General features: G+C 48.7%; 1 long non-coding RNA gene across 1 annotated transcript; it reads left to right on the forward strand.

Moving 5' to 3' along the window:
- Positions 1-3,705: 3,705 nt before the first annotated feature.
- Positions 3,706-7,598, forward strand: LOC309653472. The gene is made up of 2 exons (XR_014259207.1): positions 3,706-4,286; positions 5,809-7,598. It is a non-coding gene; the product is annotated as an uncharacterized lncRNA (long non-coding RNA).
- The last annotated feature ends 266 nt before the right edge of the window (positions 7,599-7,864 follow it).

Here is a 7,864-nt window from a genome sequence, read left to right on the forward strand (position 1 = left end):
GAAATGTTTCTCTTCAGATTAGGAGATTTTGCTACCAAACTCCTGCAGCTCGTCTCCCTCAGAGTGCTGTTTCTGTGTAGACTAGGGAAAGACACCATGGTTCCAACGTAGAACAGCTCTTTTCCCAGTTGTTTTCTTCCCTGAAAGAGCCAGGGCTGATCTCAACTAATCAGGCTGCACATTCCTGAATCCTTGGGGTAGGGCAGTTCTGAGCCAAAGTGCCACCTAAGGAATGAAAGCAGTTTCCTTACCACAGGAAAGCACACCAAGGCCTGGAGTTTTCTCTATGAAACTGGAGTGGGCTCGAAGGGTGAGGCCTACTGACTGCCCTCCTTTATATCCAGTTAAGAAAATGGGACAAGGCTGATGCAACCCGCTTACAACGAAATGATTCTCTTCAGAATAGGAGATTTTGCTACCAAACGCCAGCAGCTCGTTTCCCTCAGAGTGCTGTTTCTGTGTAGACTAGGGAAAGACACCATGGTCCCCATCTTAGAACGGCTCTTTGCCAAGATGGTTTCATCCATTAGAGAACCAGAATGTCTGTTCTCAAATAATCGGGCTGCACATCCCTGAATCCTTGGGGTAGGCACTCCTGAGCCAGTGTGCCACCTAAGAATGAAAGCAAATTTACAGCCTGGGAAGCAGGGTCACAAGTAAGTCTGCTAAATGCCTGCCCTCCTTTATAGCCAGTTGAGAAAATGTGGCAAGGCTGGTGCAACCCGCTTACAACGAAATGTTTCTCTTCAGAATAGGAGATTGTACTACCAAACGCCAGCAGCTCGTCTCCCTCAGAATGCTGTTTCTGTGTAGACTAGGGAAAGACAGCATGGTCCCCAGATTAGAACGGCTCCTTGCCCAGATTTTTTCATCCATGAGAGAACCAGAAGGGCTGATCTCAACTAATCGGGCTGCATATCCACGAATCCTTGGGGTAGGGCAGTTCTGAGTCAAAGTGCCACCCAAGGAAGGAAAGCAGTTTGCTTACCACAGGAAAGCACACCAAGGCCTGGAGTTTTCTCTATAAAACTGGAGTGGGCTTGAAGGTTGATGCCTACTGACTGCCCTCTTTATATCCAGTTGAGAAAATGGGACGAGGCTGATGCAACCCTCTTACAACGAAATGTTTCTCTTCAGTATAGGAGATTTCGCTACCAAACGCCAGCAGCTCGTCTCACTCAGACTGCTGTTTCTGTGTAGACTAGGGAAAGACAGCATGGTCCCCAGCTTAGAATGGTTCTTTGCCCAGTTGGTTTCATCCATGAAAGAGCCAGAAGGGCTGATCACAACTAATCGGGCTGCAAATCACTGAATCCTTCTGGGAGGGCTGTTCTGAGCCAAAGGGCTACCTAAGGAATGAAAGCAAATTTCCTACCACAGGAAGCACACGGAACCCTGTTGTTTTCTCTATGAAATTGGAGTGGGCTGGAAGGGTGAGGCCTAATGACTTCCCTCCTTTATAGCCAATTGAGGAAATGTGTCAAGGCTGATGCATCGCGCTTACAACGAAATGTTTCTCTTCAGAATAGGAGATTTTGCTACCAAACTGCAACAGCTCGTCTCCCTCAGAATGCTGTTTCTGTGTAGACTAGGGAAATACACCATGGTCCACAGCTTAGAACGGCTCTTTGCCCAGTTGGTTTCATCCATAAAAAAGCCAGATGGTCTAATCTCAACTAATCGGGCTGCAAATTCCTGAATACTTGGGGTAGGGCAGTCCTGAGGCAATGTGCCACCTAAAGAATGAAAGCAAACATTCCACCCTGGGAAGCAGGGTCTCCAGTAAGTCTGCTAAATGACTGCCCTCCTTTATAGCCAGTTGAGAAAATGTGGTAAGGCTGATGCAACCCGCTTACAACGAAATGTTTCTCTTCAGAATAGGAGATTGTGCTACCAAATGCCAGCAGCTCGTCTCCCTCAGAGTTCTGCTTCAGTGTAGACTAGGGAAAGACACCATGGTCCCCAGCTTAGAACCGCTCTTTGCCCATATGATTTCATCCACGAGAGAACCAGAAGGGCTGATTTCAACTAATCGGGCTGTACATCCCTGAATTCTTGGTGTAGGCACTCCTGAGCCACTGTGCCACCTAAGGAATGAAAGCAAATTTACAGCCTGGGAAACAGGGTCTCAAGTAAGTCTGCTAAATGCCTGCCCTCCTTCATAGCCAGTTGAGGAAATGTGGCAAGGCTGATGCAACCCGCTTACAACGAAATGTTTCTCTTCAGAATAGGAGATTGTACTACCAAACGCCAGCAGCTCCTCTCCCTCAGAATGCTGTTTCTGTGTAGACTAGGGAGAGACACCATGGTCCCCAGCTTAGAACTGCTCTTTCCCCAGATGGTTTCATCCATGAGAGAACCAGAAGGGCTGATCTCAACTACTCGGGCTGTACATCCCTGAATCCTTGGGGTAGGGCAGTTCTGAGCCAAAGTGCCACCTAAGGAATGAAAGCTGTTTCCTTGCCACAGGAAAGCACACTGAGGCCTGGAGTTTTCTCTATGAAATTGGAGTGGGCTTGAAAGTTGACGCCTACTGACAGCCCTCCTTTATATCCAGTTGAGAAAATGTGGCAAGGCTGATGCAACCCGCTTACAACGAAATGTTTCTCTTCAGAATAGGAGATTTTGCAATCAAACGCCAGCAGCTCGTCTCCCTCAGAGTGCTGTTCCTGTGTAGACTAAGGAAAGACACCATGCTCCCCAGCTTAGAACGGCTCTTTGCCCTGTTGGTTTCATCCATGAAAGACCAGAAGGGCTGATCTCAACTAATCGGGCTTCACATCCCTGAATCCTTGGGGTAGGGCAGTTCTGAGCCGAAGTGCAACCTAAGGAAAGAAAGCAAAGTTTCCACTCTGGGAATCAGGGACTCAAGTAAGTCTGCCAACTGACTGCCATCCTTTATAGCTAGTTGAGAAAATGTGGCCAGGATGATGCAACCCGCTTACATCGAAATGTTTCTCTTCAGAATAGGAGATTTTGCTATCAAACGCCAGCAGCTCGTCTCCCTCAGAGTGCTGTCTCTGTGCAGACTAGGGAAAGGCACGATGGTCCCCAGCTTAGAACGGCTCTTTGCCCAGTTTGTTTCATCCATGAAAGAGCCAGAAGGGCTGATCCCACCTAATCGGGCTGCAAATCCCTGAATACTTGGGGTAGGCACTCCTGAACCAATGTGCCACCTAAGGAATGAAAGCAAAGTTTCCAGCCTGGGAAGCACTGTCCCAATTAAGTCTGATAAATGACTGCCCTCCGTTATAGCCAGTTGAGAAAATGTGGCAAGGCTGTGGCAACCTGCTTACAACGAAATGTTTCTCTTCAGAATTGGAGATTTTGTTACCAAACGCCAGCAGCTCTTCTCCCTCAGAGTGCTGTTTCTGTGTAGACTAGGGAAAGACGCCATGGTCCCCTGCTTAGAAAGGCTCTTTTCCCAGTTGGTTTCATCCATGAAAGAGCCAGAAGGGCTTATCTCAACTAATCTGGCTGCACATCACTGAATACTTGGGGAAGGACAGTTCTAAGCCTATGTGCCATCTAAGGAATAAAAGCAAAGTTTCCTTGTGAGAGGAAAGCACAGCGAGGCATGGTGTTTTCTATATTAAATTTGAGTGTGTTTGAAGGTGAGGCCTAGTGACTGCCCTCCTTTATACCCAGTTGAGAGAATGTGGCAAGGCTCATGCCACCCGTTATAACGAAATGTTTCTCTTCAGAATAGGAGATTTTGCTACCAAACGCCAGCAGCTCGTCTCCCTCAGAGTGCTGTTTCTTTGTAGACTAGGGAAAGCCCCCATGTTCCCCAGCTTAGAACGGCTCATTTCCCAGTTGGTTTCATCCATGAAAGAGCCAGAAGGGCTGATCTCAACTAATGGGGCTGTAGATCCCTGAATCCTTGTGGTAGGGCAGTTCTGAGCCAAAGTCTCACATAAGGAATGAAAGCAAAGTTTCTTTGCCACAGGAAAGCACACCGAGGCCGCGTGTTTTCTCTATGAAATTGGAGTGGGCTTGAAGGGTGAGGCCTATGGACTGCCCTAATTTATAGCCAGTTGAGAAAATGTGGCAAGGCTGATGCAACCCGCTTACAACGAAATGTTTCTCTTCAGAATAGGAGATTTTGCTACCAAACGCCAGCAGCTCCTCTCCCTTAGAGTGCTGTTTCTGTGTAGACTTGGGAAATACACAATGGTCCCCAGCTTAGAACGTCTCTTTTCCCAGTTGGTTTCTTCCATGAAAGAGCCAGAAAGGCTGATCTCAACTAATCAGGCTGCACATCCCTGAATCCTTGGGGTAGGGCAGTTCTGAGCCAATGTGTCACTTAAGGAATGAAAGCATAGTTTCCTTGAGACAGGAAAGCACAGAGAAGTATGGTGTTTTCTCCATGAAATTGGACTCCGCTTGAAGGGTGAGGCCTACTGACTGCCCTAATTTATAGCCAGTTGAGAAAATGTGGCAAGGCTGAGGCAACCCGCTTACAACGAAATGTTTCTCTTCAGAATAGGAGATATTGCTACAAAACGCCAGCAGCTCCTCTCCCTCAGAGAGCTGTTTCTGTGTAGAATAGGGAAAGACACCATGGTCCCCTGCTTAGAACGGCTCTTTTCCCAGTTGGTTTCACCCATGAAAGAGCCAGAAGGGCTGATCTCAACTAATCGGGCTGCAATATCCCTGAATCCTTGGGGTAGGGCAGGTCTGAGCCAAAGTGCCACCTAAGGAATGAAAGCAGAGTTTCCTTGCCACAGGAAAGCACACCGAGGCCTGTTGTTTTCTCTTTGAAATTGGAGTGGGATTGAAGGTTGAGGCTTACTGTCTGCCCTCATTTATAGCCAGTTGAGAAAATGTGACAAGGCTGAGGCAACCTGCTTAAAACGAAATGATTCTCTTCAGAATAGGAGATATTGCTACCAAACGCCAGCAGCTCCTCTCCCTCAGAACGCTGTTTCTGTGTAGAGTAGGGAAAGACACCATGGTCCCCAGCTTAGAATGGCACTTTTCCCAGTTGTTTTCAGCAATGAAAGAGCCAGAAGGGCTGATCTCTACTAATCGGGCTGCACATCCACAAATCCTTGGGGTAAGGCAGTCCTGAGCCAATGTGCCACCTAAGGAATGAAAGCGATGTTTCCAGCTTGGGAAGCAGGGCCTCAAGTAAGTCTGCCAACTGACTGCCCTCTTTTAAAGCCAGTTGAAAAATGTGGCAAGGCTGATGCAACCCGCATACAACGAAATGTTTCTCTTCAGAATAGGAGATTTTGCTACCAAACGCCCGCAGCTCCTCTCCCTCAGAGTGCTGTTTCTGTGTAGACTAGGGAAAGACACCATGGTCCCCGGCTTAGTACGGCTCTTTTCCCAGTTGGTTTCTTCCATGAAAGAGCCAGAAGGGCTGATCTCAACTAAACTTGCTGCACATCCCTGAATCCTTGGGGTAGGGCAGTTCTGAGCCAAAGTCACACCTAAGGAATGAAAGCAACGTTTCTTTGCCACATGAAAGTACACCGAGACCGGGTGTTTTCTATGTGAAATTGGAGTGGGCTTGAAGGGTGGGGCCTACTGACTGCCCTCCTTTATAGCCAGTTGAGAGAATTTGGCAAGGCTGATGCAACCCGCTTACAACGAAATGTTTCTATTCAGAAAAGGACATATTGATACCAAAGCCAGCAGCTCCTCTCCCTCAGAGTGCTCTTTCTCTGTAAAGTTTGGAAAGCCACCATGGTCCCCAGATTAGAACGGCTCTTTTCCCAGTTGGTTTCATCCATAAAAGAGCCAGAAAGGCTGATCTCAACTAATCAGTCTGCACATCCGTGAATTCTTGGGGTAGGGCAGTCATGAGCCAATGTGCCTCTTAAGGAATGAAAGCAAAGTTTCCTTGCCACAGGAAAGCACACCGAGGCCTGGTGTTTTCTCTTTGAAGTGGACGTGAGCTTGAGGGTGAGTCTTATACTACATTGTGGAAAAGCTCGGGGTTACGGCTCTCTTTCTCCCTCTCACGGTACCATACCCTGGGCTCAGCCGTGGAGGAATGGTGAGTGGGAGACGCTGCCTCTCTACCGGACTCAGAAGGCTTCTTCCCTGTAGGTCAATTCCGTTTGTGTCTTACCTCGTAGAGGAAGAAAGAGGGCGCCTAGCGATATTCTACCATGAAATACCTAACGACTGAGTATCTGCAGGAGCTGGTTTCTCGGTGGAAGGAGCCAAAACGCCTGCATTCCTAAGGTCTCTTTCAGAACTGCCAGACACTCTGCCATCATAGGCCTAAGAGCTGGAAATTGTGACGGCATGGCAACACTTGGAATCCTAGGATGCAGTGGTAATGCGACTCTCACACTGGATCGAAGAAGCTTAGAAGCATAGTGTTCTTCCATTTACCAAAGAGAACCCAAGCGTGTGAGGCTGATAGCGTTGTTGCTGGAGAGAACTGGCATCCCCGTGGGCCTGTCGGTCAATTTCCTGTTTCTGACCCTCTAAGGAAACCCTTCCAAAAAGCTTTTGGGACCCGCTTAGAGAGAACAGCTGCGAAGTTGATGCACAGAACATTAACCTAGATTCCAGCCCTGGGTCCCAATCATCCATCTTTCTCTGGAGGTTACGTAGCCCACAGAGGGATTCAAGCAGGGAGTTTGCCTTATACAACTGACCCATGAAACTGGGATGAGATGCAGGGCCACTCTCCTTGCCCTCACACTTCGTGGGCCTGAGAAGTTATCACGCAGCAGAATTCAACAACCTTCTTCTACACGTGTGTACCCAAAAGAAGCGCTGGGCAGTGGGTGTTCTCAGGCCAAGAGCAGTCATTGTTCTCGGCTGCACCTGCTCTGTGGTTCAAAGGTTCTCTGACTCTGCTCCTTTGGAAGCCTTTCAGACCTGACCCTATCCCTGGGTTGCCAAAGCAAAGAGGCATAGCGGCCTTTCACCCTGAAGGCATGGGCTTGTTTCACATGGAGAATGTGTCCATCACCCCTCCCAGGCTGGAGGCCTGTAAGTTGACACCATTTGTTCTGCCCCTGGAAATTACAAGTAGGTGTACTCGGTTTGGGCTGCCTGGTGAAAGAGTTTGCATTCGCCAGCCCTCTGAGTACTATTCCTCAAGTTTGATTCCTAGCTAGGTAAACCCAGACTTCGGAGGCTAGATGGGAGCAAACGTGTTAAGCTTGTGGAGAAAGCCTTTGACCAATGACCAATATGCTTGTGCTTGTGAGAGGCTTAGGCAGGAGCTTTCCAACACAGGGTTTTTACCTTACCCTAAGCCATCCCTTTGGGCTGAAGCAGGCGACGTGTCTGTATCACATCCTGGGAAGTAGGGCCTGAGGGGAGTCTGCCACCTGATTGGCCTCCATTATAGGCAGCTGAGAAAATGGGGCAAGGCTTACGGAACCCGCTTACAACGAAATGTTTCTATTGAGAAGAGGAGATTTTGCTACCACACGTCAGCAGCTCCTCTCCCTCAGAGTGCTGTTCCTGTGTAGACTAGGGAAAACCACCACGGTTTCCAGGTTTTGAACGGCTCTTTTCCCAGTTGGTATCACCCGTGAAAGAGCTAGAAGGGCTGATCTCAACCAATCGGCCTGCACACCGTGAGTCCTTGGGGTAGGGCAGTTCTGAGTCAATGTGTCTCCTACAGAACGAAAGCAAAGTTTCCTGCCACAGGAAAGCACAGAGAGGCCTGGTGCTTTCTCTAGGAAATTCAAGTGGGCTTGAAAGGTGGGGCCTAGACTACACTGTGGAAAAGTTCGCGGTTACGGCTCTCTTTCTCCCTCTCTCTGTCCCGTTCCCTGGGCTCAGCCGTGTGGGAATGCTGATTGGGAGAGTCTGCCTCTCTGCCGGGCTCAGAAGGCTTCTTCCCGTTTGGGCAATTCCGTTTGTGTCTTACTTCGTGGAGGAG

Source organism: Balaenoptera physalus (genome assembly GCF_965194825.1).
Source record: "Balaenoptera physalus genome assembly, contig: HAP1_SCAFFOLD_75, whole genome shotgun sequence".
Taxonomy (NCBI): Eukaryota; Metazoa; Chordata; class Mammalia; order Artiodactyla; family Balaenopteridae; genus Balaenoptera; species Balaenoptera physalus.